Source organism: Salvelinus fontinalis, chromosome 5, assembly GCF_029448725.1.
Source record: "Salvelinus fontinalis isolate EN_2023a chromosome 5, ASM2944872v1, whole genome shotgun sequence".
In the NCBI taxonomy this organism is placed as follows: domain Eukaryota; kingdom Metazoa; phylum Chordata; class Actinopteri; order Salmoniformes; family Salmonidae; genus Salvelinus; species Salvelinus fontinalis.
The window spans coordinates 10,703,341-10,717,012 of record NC_074669.1 but is presented as its reverse complement, the minus strand read 5'-3'; the positions used below and the strand labels follow the sequence as shown (position 1 = coordinate 10,717,012).

The 13,672-nt window shown below is 42.7% G+C and overlaps 1 protein-coding gene across 4 annotated transcripts in view; it reads left to right on the top strand.

Moving 5' to 3' along the window:
• Positions 1–12,059: 12,059 nt before the first annotated feature.
• The window catches only part of pot1 (protection of telomeres 1 homolog), a 46,675-nt gene continuing 45,062 nt past the window's right edge, over positions 12,060–13,672 (top strand). For all 4 annotated transcript variants that reach the window (XM_055922408.1, XM_055922409.1, XM_055922406.1 and 1 more), the window contains exon 1: positions 12,060–12,164. The gene's annotated coding sequence lies outside the window, so the exon portion shown is untranslated. The remainder of the gene's footprint in view (positions 12,165–13,672) is intronic.

The window sequence follows — 13,672 nt, the reverse complement described above, 5'->3', positions numbered from 1 at the left end:
TCCGGCGACGATCCACGGTCCGGTTCCTCCGGCGACGAGCCACGGTAAGGTTCCTCGGGCAACGATCCACGGTCCGGAGCTTCCGGCGACGATCCCCGCACCGGAGCCGCTATTGAAGAGAATGTAACCGCGAGCGGAGTGAGTACTTGGCCCCGCACCGGAGCCGCCCCCGACGGTAGATGCCCACCCGGACCCTCCCCTATTGAGTCAGGTTTTGCGGTCAGAGTCCGCACCTTTTGGGGGGGGGGGGTTCTGTCACGCCCTGACCATAAAGAGCTTTTTATTCTCTATGTTGGTTAGGTCGGGGTGTGACTAGGGTGGGTCATCTAGGTGATTATATATCTATGTTGGCCTGGTATGGTTCCCAATCAGAGGTAGCTGTTTATCGTTGTCCCTGATTGGGGATCATATTTAGGCAGCCATTTCCCCATTGTGCTTTGTGGGATCTTGTCTAGGTGTAGTTGCCTGCGAGCATTACATTGAGCTTCACGTTTCATTTTGCGCTTTATTGTTTTTTTCTTTGAGTTTTCTCTTCCAAATAAAGAGGATGGCAACATACCACGCTGCATCTTTGTCCACTCATTATAACGAACGTGACACTCCTCCTCATGGACTGCACCAGATTTGCCAGTTATTGCTGTGAGATGTTACCCCACTCTTCCACCAAGGTACCTGCAAGTTCCCGGACATTTCTGGGGGGAATGGCCCTAGCCCTCACCCTCTGATCCAACAGGTCCCAGACGTGCTCAATGGGATTGAAATCCGGGCTCTTCGCTGGCCATGGCAGAACACTGACATGACTGTCTTGCAGGAAATCACGCACAGTACGAGCAGTATGGCTGGTGGCATTGTCATGCTGGAGGGTTATGTCAGGATGAGCCTGCAGGAAGGGTACCACATTAGGGAGGCGGATGTCCTCCCTGTAACGCGACTCGTCAGTGAAGAGCACTTTTTGCCAGTCCTGTCTGGTCCAGCGACGGTGGGTTTGTGCCCATAGGCGATGTTGTTGCCGGTGATGTCTGGTGAGGACCTGCCTTACAACAGGCCTACAAGCCCTCAGTCCAGCCTCTCTCAGCCTATTGCGGACAGTCTGAGCACTGATGAAGGGATTGTGCATTCCTGGTTTAACTCGGCAGTTGTTGTTGCCATCCTGTACCTGTCCCGCAGGTGTGATGTTCGGATGTAGAGGTCAGCCCGGTACCACCAGTTCCGGCACCACGCACCAGGCCTACAGTGTGCCTCGGCAGTACAGAGCGTCCGGCGACAGTACCCAATCCAGAGCGTCCGGCGACAGTTCACAGACCGGAACCTCCTACGACGGGCCACAGTCCGCAACCTCCAACGACGGGCCACAGTCCGGAAACTCTAACGACGGGCCACAGTCCGGAACCTCCAACGACGGGCCACATTCCGGAACCTCTGGCGACGATCCCCAGTCCGGAGCCTCCGGCGACGATCCCCAGTCCGGAGCCTCCGGCCACGATCCCCAGTCCGGGGTCTCCGGTGACGGTCCCCAGCCCGGGGCCTCCGGCGATGAGCCACGGTTCAGCTCAAAAAAGGCGGAGGGACCAGGGTAAAGATGGGGGGTGGCGTCCAGAACCAGAGCCGCCACCGAGGGTAGATGCCCACCCAGACCCTCCCCGATAAGTTCAGGTTTGCGGTCGGGAGTCCGCACCTTTGGGGGGGGGGGGGGGTACTTTAGTGACTTTAGTTATATATGTTTTCTGTATTATTTTGGTCAGGTCAGGGTCTGACGAGGGTGGCTATTTGTGTTTTTGTCTTGTCTAGGGTTTTTGTTTATCTATGGGGATTTTGAATGTCTAGCTAATGTAGGTCTATGGTGGCCTGAATTGGTTCCCAATCAGAGGAAGCTGTTTATCGTTGTCTCTGATTGGGGATCCTATTTAAGTTGCCATTTTCCATTTAGGTTTTGTTGGGTTATTGTCTATGTGTAGTTGCATGTCAGCACTCATTTGATTAGCTTCACGTTCGTTTTGTTATTTTGTTATTTTGTTTAGTTTTCTTCGTTAATAAAAGAAGAATGTATTCAAATCACGCTGCGCATTGGTCTCCTCCTTACGACGAACGTGACAGCTGGCATATGTGTACCAGTGCCCTACGTTTTTCTTTTCTTCACTAATCAGAATTTAAGGAATACATTTGATGGGTTGGAACCAAAATTATTTTCCAATAATAATTATTTTCCAATTCTGAACAGAACCATTATTATGTTCTACTGACCAGCAAAATAAAGTTCTGAACCAGTTAGAACCAATTAAAAGTTATGGTTTATATCATTCCTTTCTGTTCCTTTTTAAACCTCTGAAATCTACTTTAGTTTTTACATTTAGTTCGACATTAAATAACTTCACCAATCAATGTGGACAGAGTAGCTTGCTATGGAGCGGGTAAACGATTTAATCTGTATAGCAAAGTCATTAAGAGCTAATTGTATTTTGCCAGGACATAATGGTTTAATCATAATGAAAGACAAACACACGCTGTGCTGCCAGTAACAGTTTAGGGCATGAGACGCAACTGAAATTTTGTAGGTGAGGAGAGAGCAAGAGAGGATGGAGGAAGCTTGCCTTGAAGCACTGTTATGACATGCATTATATGAATTATGCCCACATAAATATACCTACAGAGGAGCAGCTTTTATGGAGGAACTTTGAATGTCTTTAAACTTCCGAGTTGGTTTAACATTGGACTAGAGCAAAAGTTAGCCAGCTAGCTAACTAGCTTGCTTGCTAACAAGCTTGTGTGTGCAAATCAGCACTTCAATTAAAAACACATCTTACCTTTTTGTAGTTAATAAATCCAATGTGAAATATGATAACTATAGTATGCTTAACTAGTATGGAAAAAGTTGATCCATTCTTTTAAACATGTCTCCCTGATTTTTGAATCATGCTTGTAACGTTGTCAGTAGGCTACAGTAACCTATGCTTTAGAGGGGAGGAGCAGGTAGCCTACACACACACATGCTGGCAGGCAGACAGACACTGGAATAAGTTTCTGAGTGACATAGTAAATGCTTTTGCATAGGTGCTTTGTTTTTCCTGGAACATAAAATAATGTTATTAACTAGTTCCCATGCTTTTAAAATAACGGTTATGATTCTGGAATAGTATAGATCACTTGAGTTTCCGGTTTGGGTTCTGTTCCTCAAATAATTTCATAATTTTCTAGTTTTCTGTTCTGTTCCCTGAACCGGTTACAACCGTTAATTATTACTTGTTTTCATGTTTTCGTTTTTATTTCACTTAATAACTGTTTTAAATATGACTTTGGATACGTTACCATCTCCATTGGTGGCCATTTTGAATTCCACTTTCTGGATGATTTTGAAATGAGCATCCCTTCTAGGATGTTTTCATACCACCTGAGTAATGTTTATACCACATTGCATGCTTTTACTTGTTGCATGATTGCATTTTGATTACTGATACAGTGCTATTTGTGTTGTTAATTGAATGCGTCATGAACTTTCTTGATCATTTGTAATTATTTTTACTAATTTGTTTTACATTTGAATTATTTATGTACTTGTTTGACCTTTTACTGCATTGTTAGGAGCTAGTAACATAAGTATTGTGCTGCACCCGCTATAACATCTGCTAAACTGTGTACGCGACCAATAAACTTTGATTTGAATGTCAAATACCAGCTGTTATGGCAGCGATTTTGAATTTTCGCGATAACTCGCTTCCTGGTTAAGTTTGAAATGTGCATCCCTTCTGGGATGTTTTCATATCACCTGCGGAATGTTTGTACCAAATGTCATGCTTGTAATGTTTTTTTCTTCGGTAATGCCCAGTAGGCTCAATTCATTATCTTTGGTATTATCTAACTCATTATCTATTGGGACATTTTTTGCATAAATTTGCCCCCAAATGTTTTTTACATCCCCACCATTAAACATGTAGCCTACAGGCTACTGAAGCCTTACTTACTCTTACTGACAGTTGTGGCTTCTTCACGTGATGTATTGTTATCTCTACCTTATTGCCCTTTGTGCTGTTGTCTGTGCCCAACAATGTTTGTACCATGTTTTGTGCTGCTACAATGTTGTGTTGCTACCATGCTGTGTTGTCATGTCTTGATGGCATGCTATGTTGTTGTCTTGGGTCTCTCTTTATGTAGTGTTGTGGTGTCTCTCTTGTCGGGATGTGTGTTTTGTCCTATATTTTCTTAAAAAATATATAATTATGCTAGCCCCCGTCCCCGCTGGAGGCCTTTCGCCTTTTGGTAGGACGTCATTATAAATAACAATTTGTTCTTAACTGACTAGCCTAGTTAAAAAGAGGTTTTAAAAAATAAATAAAAACATATATACAGGGGGTACCGGATCATGATACGTTGGTGATGTGGACACAAAGGAACTTGAAACTCTCAACCCGCTCCACTTCAGCCCCGTCAATGTTAATGGGGGCCTTTTCGGCCCTCCTTTTCCTATAGTCCGGGAGGTTGTTGTCTCTGACCTCCTCCCTATAGGCTGTTTCATCATTGTCAGTGATCAGGCCTACCACTGTTGTGTCGTCAGCAAACTTAATGATGGTGTTGGAGTCATGCTTGGCCACGCAATCGTGGGTGAACAGGGAGTTCAGGAGGGGACTAGGGACCCCAGTGTTGAGGATCAGCATGGCAGATGTGTTGTTGCCTACCCGTACCACCTGGGGCTGTGACTGAGGTGGTATACTCCTCTATGCCATTGGATGAATCCCAGAACATAGTCCAGTCTGTGCTAGCAAACAGCCCTGTAGCATAACATCTGCGTCATCTGACCACTTCCGTATTGAGTGAGTCACTGGTATTTCCTGCTTTAGTTTTTGCTTGTAAACAGGAATCAGGAAGATAGAATTATGGTCAGATTTTCCACATGGAGGGCGAGGGAGAGCTTTGTATGCGTCTCTGTGTTGAGTAAAGGTGGTCTAGTTTTTTTCCCCTCCGGTTGCACATGTGACATGCTGGTAGAAATTAGGTAAAATGTATTTAAGTTTGCCTGCATTAAGGTCCCCGGCCACTAGGTGGTGCCTCATACCGCTCGTTGAGTGCGGTCTTAGTGCCAGCATCGGTTTGTGGTGGTAAATCGATGGCTACGAAAAATATAGATGAAAACTCTCTTGGTAGATGGTGTGGTCTACAGCTTATCATAAGGTATTCTACCTCAGGCAAGCAATACCTGAGACATATTTAATATTAGACATCGTGCACCAGCAGTTATTGAGGGCAGCTATGTCTTACCAGACGTAGCTGCCCTTTCCTGCCGATGCACGGAGAAGCCAGCCAACTCTATATTATCCGTGTCGTCATTTAGCCACATCTCGGTGAAACATTACAGTTTTTAATGTCCCGTTGGTAGGATAGTCTTAATCATAGATCATCCAGTTTGTTTTCCAAAGATTGCACGTTGGCCAATAATACGGAGGGTAGTGGTGGTTTACCTACTCGTCTGCAAATTCTTACAAGGCACCCTGCCCTCCTCCTTTTTCTCTGTCTTTTCTTCACGCAATTGGCGGGGATTTGGGCCTTGTCTCGACAAAGCAGTATATCCTTCGCGTCAGACTCATTAAAGAAAAAATCTTGGTCCAGTTCGAGGTGAGTAATCACTGTTCTGATGTCCAGAAGCTCTTTTCGGTCATATGAGACGGTAGCAGTAACATTATGTACAAAATGAGTTACAAACAATGCGAAAAAAATAGCACAGTTGGTTAGGAGCCCGTAAAACGTCAGCCATCCCCTCCAGGGCCATTATACCTGCTACGCTTTCAGAACTTTGCACCCTTCTGAAAGTGACCATGTTCCTCCTTGGTGGAGGTACTGATGGCTTTTATTTGTATTTATTTTATTCAACCTTTATTTTTACTAGGCAAGTCAGTTAAGAACAAATTCTTATTTATAATGACGGCCTACCAAAAGGCAAAAGGCCACCAGCTGGGACGGGGGCTGGGATTAAAAATGTAAAATAAATATAGGACAAAACACACATCACGATAACAGAGACAACACAACACTACATAAAGAGAGACCTAAGACAACAACGTAGCGAGGCAGCAACACATGACAACACAGCATGTTAGCAACACAACATAACAACATGGTAGCAACACAACATGGTAGTAGCACTAAACATGGTACAAACATTATTGGGCACAGACAACAGCATAAAGGGCAAGAAGGTAGAGACAATAATACATCACACAAAGCAGCCACAACTGTCAGTAAGAGTGTACATGATTGAGTCTTTGAATGAAGAGACTGAGATAAAACTGTCCAGTTTGAGTGTTTGTTGCAGCTCGTTCCAGTCGCTAGCTGCAGCAAACTGAAAAGAGGAGCGACCCAGGGATGTGTGTGCTTTGGGGACCTTTAACAGAATATGACTGGCAGAATGGGTGTTGTATGTGGAGGATGAGGGCTGCAGTAGATATCTCAGATAGGGGGGAGTGAGGCCTAAGAGGGTTTTATAAATAAGCATCAACCAGTCAGTCTTGCGACGGGTATACAGAGATGACCAGTTTACAGAGGAGTATAGAGTGCAGTGATGTGTCCTATAAGGAGCATTGGTGGCAAATCTGATGGCTGAATGGTAAAGAACATCTAGCTGCTCGAGAGCAACCTTACCTGCCGATCTATACATTACGTCTCCGTAATCTAGCATGGGTAGGATGGTCGTCTGAATCAGGGTTACTTTGGCAGCTGGGGTGAAAGAGGAGCGATTACGATAGAGGAAACCAAGTCTAGATTTAACTTTAGCCTGCAGCTTGATATGTGCTGAGAGAAGGACGTTGTACTATCTAGCCATACTCCCAAGTACTTGTATGAGGTGACTACCTCAAGCTCTAAACCTTCAGAGGTAGTAATCACACCTGTGGGGAGAGGGGCATTCGTCATACTAAACCACATTACCTTTGTTTTGGAGGTGTTCAGAACAAGGTTATGGGCAGAGAAAGCTTGTTGGACACTAAGAAAGCTTTGTTGTAGAGCATTTTACACAAAATCCGGCGAGGGGCCAGTTATGTATAAGACTGTATCATCTGCATATAAATGGATGAGAGCATCCTACTGCCTGAGCTGTTATTGATGTAAATTGAGAAGAGCGTGGGGCCTAGGTTCGAGCCTTAGGGTACTCCCTTGGTGACAGGCAGTGGCTGAGACAGCAGATTTTCTGACTTTATACACTGCACTCTTTGAGAGAGGTAGTTAGCAAACCAGGCCAAAGACCCCTCAGAGACATCAATATTCCTTAGCCAGCTCACAAGAATGGAATGGTCTCCCATATCTAAACCTTTTGCCAAGTCAATAAAAATAGCAGCACAATTTTGCTTAGAATCATGGGCAATGGTGACATCATTGAGGACCTTTAAGGTTGCAGTGACACATCCATAACCTGAGCAGAAACCAGATTGCCTACCTGAGAGAATACTATAGACATCAAGAAAGCCAGTCTGTTGATTATTGACAAGTTTTTCCAACACTTTTGATAAACAGGGCAAAATAGAAATTTAACAGATAGGATCAGGTTGATCTCCCCCTTTATATAAAGGACGAAACGTGGCTGCCTTCCAAGCAATGGGAATCTCCCCAGAAAGGAGAGACAGGTTAAAAAGTTTGGAGCTTGGCGATGATAGGGGCAACAACCTTAAAGAAGAAAGGGACTAAACCATCTGACCCAGATGTTTTTTTGGGGTCAAGTTTAAAGAGCTCCTTTAGCACCTCGGACTCAGTGACTGCCTGCAGGGAGAAATTTTGTAGCTGGGTGTAACGGATGTGAAATGGCTAGCTAGTTAGCGGTGGTGCACGCTAATAGCCTTTCAATCGGTGACGTCACTTGCTCTGAGACCTTGAAGTAGTGGTTCCCCTTGCTCTGCAAGGGCCGCGGCTTTTGTGGAGTGATGGGTAACGATGCTTCGTGGGTGACTGTTTAAAAAAAAAAAAAAAATTAGGGGGTGGATCAGCTTAATATTGCGGAAAGAATGTTGCTTCCAGTGTAATTGTCTGCATCATTTCCAATCCCCATTATTTTTGGGGGTAAATATATATATATCCATACACGTATGCATACATATACACATATATACATACACATACCTATATAGACATACATACTTTTTAAAAGAATATACCTTTATTATTATTCCCCGCAAACCCTACCACCGATCCCCCAATTGGAGTAAACTGATAAACATTTCTGTTTTTACCTTCAATTTATACATCTTATACACATTTTACAGACACAGTCTACTTTATAATAGTTCTCTCTTGTTTGTTCTTAGTCCTTCCTCTATTTCTGTTGTCCATCCAGTTTGATTTCCACTTGTAACTGTGCTATTTCACAAAAGCTCCGCACCTATAAACATTTCACAGATCCCGTATGCCCTACATTGTTAATCTTGTTATTAGTCCCACCCTTCAGCTCCACTCAACCCTTCCCATCTATCTTCCAACATCATCCATTTCGGATTTTTATTTGCCATATATTTTTCAACTGTGCTGTGATGCTTCACAAAAGATTTGAATCTTCCTATTCTCATAGCTTCCACGGATTGTAAATTAAAAATAAACATTTTTGCTAAAATAATTATTATATTATTGATTGATTGACTATGGCTTTTCAAATCCCCCAGTATTGCTATCTGTAGCGTTAGTTCTACGCAAATGTTGCAATTCTTCAGCCATTCCTGGACCTGTGACCAAAAACGAGCTACATACAGACAATACCAAAATAAATGATCTAGTGACTCTGCCTCCTCACAGCAGAATCTGCAGAGCTGGGAAGATTGTATCCCCCATACATATAACATTCTATTAGTTGCAAGAATTTTGTACAGTAATTTAAATTGAACAATTCGAAGTTTTGAATCCGGCGTTGTTTTGCGTATCAATTCATAAACCATGTGCCATGGAATGGGTACATCGAAAATCTCTTCCCAACTATTTTGCAATTTATATGGCACAGCTGTCAGTTTTTTGGTCCTTAAATTAAATTGGTATATGTTTTTATTTATCACACTTTTCTTTAACCATTTATGTTCTTTAATATAGGGCCGACATACAAGTTCCTTACTTTTTCCCCTTCTACTTGCCTCTTCCATTTTTGTGGTAATGCTGCAATTAATTGGTTGTAATTTTGGGTAGAGCAGACATTTCCATATGTCTGTGTTAGCTGCACGTGTGACATTACTCCACCAGTCCTATTTATGATGCATTCACAATAATTATACCTTTTTTAAACATTTCTTCGATAAATACAGTTTTTTTATCAATTAATATATTTGATTTTAACCACAATATTTGTGGTACTATTTGTTCCGTCCTTTCAGGTGGATTAAACTGAAATTGCAACCAACTTTCTAAGGCTTGTTTAAAAAATAAAGATATTTTGGGGATTATTTCCTTTTCAAACAACCGAAAGTGAGCAGGTGTAATCTGAATAAAGGGAAAAAGGCCCTTCTTGAACATAGGATGAGACATTCGTACCAATTTACGTGGGTGACTGTTGTTGATGTGTGCAGAGGGTCCCTGGTTCGCGCCCGGGTCGGGGCGAGGGGACGCCATAAAGTTAAACTGTTACATTGATGCTGTTGACCCGGATTACTGGTTGCTGCGGAAAAGGAGGAGGTCGAAAGGGGGGTGAGTTTAACAGATGTGAAATGGCTAGCTAGTTAGCAGTGGTGCGCGCTAATAGCCTTTCAATCGGTGACGTCACTTGCTCTGAGACCTTGAAGTAGTGGTTCCTCTTGCTCTGCAAGGGCCGCGGCTTTTGTGGAGCGATGGGTAACGATGCTTCGTTGGTGACTGTTGTTGATGTGTGCAGAGGCGCCCGGGTCGAGGGGACGGACTAAAGTTATACTGTTACATGTGTAACAGTATAACTTTAAACCGTCCCCTCGCCCCGACCTCGGGCGCGAACCAGGGACCCTCTGCACACATCAACAACGGTCGCCCACGAAGCATCGTTACCCATCGCTCCACAAAGGCCACGGCCCTTGCAGAGCAAGGTGCAACACTACTTCTAGGTTTCAGAGCAAGTGACGTAACTGATTGAAACGCTAGTAGCGCGTACCCGCTAACTAGCTAGCCATTTCACATCCGTTACACATGGGCAGGGGAAAAAGCAGGAGAAGCATCGTAGATAGTAGCATTACAAGGGATGGGAGATGATGAAATGTTGGAGGCATGGCTGAGTCAAATAGGAATCGTGACTAAATGAAGTGGTGATTAAAGAGCTCAGCCATGTGCTTCTTGTCAGTAACAACCACACCATCAACATTAAGGGACATGGGAAGCTGTGAGGTGGGTTTATTCTCCAGGTCTTTAACCGTTTTCCAGAACTTCTTGGGGTTAGACCCACAGAGAGAGAACTGGGCCTTAAAGTAACTCTTCGGCCTTCCGGATAGCCTGAGTGCATTTATTTATAATTTGTCTGAATGAGAGTCATTCAGCCTGAGTATGCATGTGCCGAGCCTTTTGCCAAATGCAATTCTTGAGGTGTAGTAACTCCGCAAGATCACGGTCGAACCAGGGGCTGAACCTGTTTGTAATTCTCATTTTCTTTAAGGGGGAGTGTTTGTTAACAATACCACTAAAAATATAAAAAAAGAAGGTCCAAGTGTCTTCGACAGAGGGGATCAAGCTGATTCTATACCATTTTACAGAGGACAGTTCATGAAGGAAGGCTTGCTCATTGAAGTTTTTTAACAAGCGTCTATGACAAATCAGGACAGGTCGTTTCACTGAGCAGCCATTACGAACACCGGCTGTAAAACAGTGATCACTAAGGTCATTACAGAAAACACCAAACTGATACTTATCAGGATTATTTGTGAGGATAACATTGAGGAGAGTAGCTTTTTCTCGGTGTTTGGAGTCATACCTTGTAGGATTGGTAATAATCTGAGAAAGATTTTGGGAGTCCCATTGCTTTAGAACTTGGTCATGTGGTTTAAGCATGTCCCAGTTTAGGTCACCTAACTGGACAAATTCATGCTTAGTGTAAGGGGCCTGGAGAGAGTTTAGGGCAGGTAGGGTACAAGCTGATGGAGGACGATAGCACCCAGCAACAGTCAACAAAGAGTTATTTGAAAGTTTAATGCTTAAAACCAGCAAATCAAATTCTTTGGAGACAGACTTGGTGGAGACAACCGAGCACTGAAGGTAATCCTTGGTAAAGATTGTCACTCCCCCACCTTTAGAAGATCTGTCTTGCCGAAAAAGGTTATAACCAGAAAGGTTAACATCAGTATTCAAAACACTCTTCCTTAACCACGTCTCAGTAATGACCAACACGTCTGGATTGGAGCTGTGTACCCACACTCTCAATTGATCAATTTTAGGTAATACGCTTCTAGTGTTAATGTGCAGAAAAATATAGCCTCGTTATTGTCATGTAATTTTATTTTATTTTTCAATTTTTTTTAACTTTAGTTTATTTTGTATATATTTTCTTAACTCTATTTCTTGAACTGCATTATTGGTTAAGGGCTTGTCAGTAAGCATTTCATGGTAAGGTCTACACCTGTTGTATTCGGCGTAAGTGAGAAATACAATTGTATTTGAGATAGAAATTACTTGAAACCCTGCATAAGATTCTCTGGAAGCATGTCTGACTGTTTGCACGCAAGCAAAGAGCATCTATATTCAGTTATTTTTTTATTGAACCTTTATTTAAAAGGCAAATCAGTTAAGAACAAATTCTTATTTACAATGACGGCCTACCCCGGCCAAACCCTAATAACGCTGGGCCAATTGTGTGCCGCCCTATGGGACTCCCAATCACGTCCGGTTGTGATACAGCCTGGAATCGAACCAGGGTCTGTTGTGATGCCTCTAGCACTGAGATACACTCGGGAGCCCCCCTCTGAGCTCAATTCAATGGGCTTTATTGGCATGGGAAACATATGTTTACATTGTCAAAGAAATCCCCCATAAACAAATGTGAAATAAACAATTAGAAATGAACAGTAAACATTACACAAAACTTTCAAAATATATAGTATACTGACTTCGCCTCCCCTCTGACACAGGTGATCGCGGCCCTCCATATGCCGTACGCATGCGCAAAAAGATGACGTCGATATCTGTCATACTGGTAGTTGGTTAATCAATAGTTGAAAACAAGAGGGAAATTCAAGGAATCAGTCCGTGCTGCATGTAAACTCAAAGTAAGTTGACAAACTTTGACTTTCATTTAGTCATTGTCTCATCATAATTTATATTGGTGTCCTCGTCTGTCACGTATGAGGAAAAATGGACTTGCTTTAGATCCTTGCAAGACTTGTCTTTTTGTCTACTGCTAGCTATCGTGCATGCTAGCTGTGAAGAAGCTGGCTATCTCACCGACCAACGTTAGCTAGTGAACAGTCAGAAACGTTTCGTATGGTCAGAATATGGATACCTTTATCTACTTAATATGTAAATTAGGAAATTTAGCTAATCAGATTGAGGCATAATGTCGCGTGATATCTACTAGCAATTGTTTTAGCAAGTTATTATACCTAGCCATTTTAGCCAATTAGCTCTGGACCATCGCGCAACAACAGCAAGTTGTCTTTTTTTCCCCCCCGATTTTGTTTAGTGACTATCTTCAGTATACTTTCGTAACCTCAACAAAGTAAAAATGTTGTTAAAGTGCTGAAAAAGTGTTGTGTGCGCAGGATGTCATTTCTAAAAATGTTTTGCATTTTAGCTCTCCACGCGCATGCGTTGCATCTGAGCTGGGTTTGCATCCGACGCATGCGCCTGGACCAGAATGCTAGAGCTAGCAAGTAAGCGGCGAACTGAAGCCTGCAAGCCTTGCTACTGTCTTTAGCTAGCGAACTAGTTTGACAGTTAATTTATGAACGTGTTAGCGAGACATAATTTAAGTTAGCTAGCTAGTCCAAAACATTTCAACTTAATGGTTTTATTGTCACATGCACAAGTACAGTGAAACGCTCAACCCAACAGTGCAGTAATCAATATCTAAATAGTATAACTAATATTTAATAAAGAAAACACAAGAAAATAGAGGAAGCTTTATACAGGGTCAGTGCCAATACCAAATTTACAATGAGCAGGGATACTGGTGTAGTTTGAGGTAGATGTACATATAACACGTCGTCCGTGTTAGGGTTTTGTCGGGGTAGGTCGTCATTGTAAATAAGAATTTGTTCTTAACTGACTTGCCTAGTTGAATAAAGTTTTTTACATTTTTTAATCTAATGGGCCAAGATGACTTTCTGTTTAAATGTAATGGAATAAGTTCCCAGTGAACTTACAAAGTCACTGAAGCAGCTAAATTACTATGTAGCGCTACACTTTGGGCCCCAAAGCAGGCATAATGACCATTTAAGGGAACTGTAATTCCACTGTGTAATTGGTCCCCATTGGGTGGCTGTATGGTGGTACAGAGACAAACGAGTAATGATTAAGAATATTAAATAGCAGACTAGTTCTAGTGATCAAGACAGCACGTAGACAAAATAATTTAATCAAGTTAAAAATTGTTGAGAGCTATTGTTAATCATAAATCACTGTAATTATACGGTCCTAACAGCTGCGGTTTTCCATCTTGAATTCTAAGTTACTTTATTCACCTTTTTGGTTTTTCTTTGTAAATATATTGCTTAAAAGGGTGAGTCAAGATCAAACCCTGTAGGTCTGTGGTGACCGGCCCTGTTCCTGGAGACCT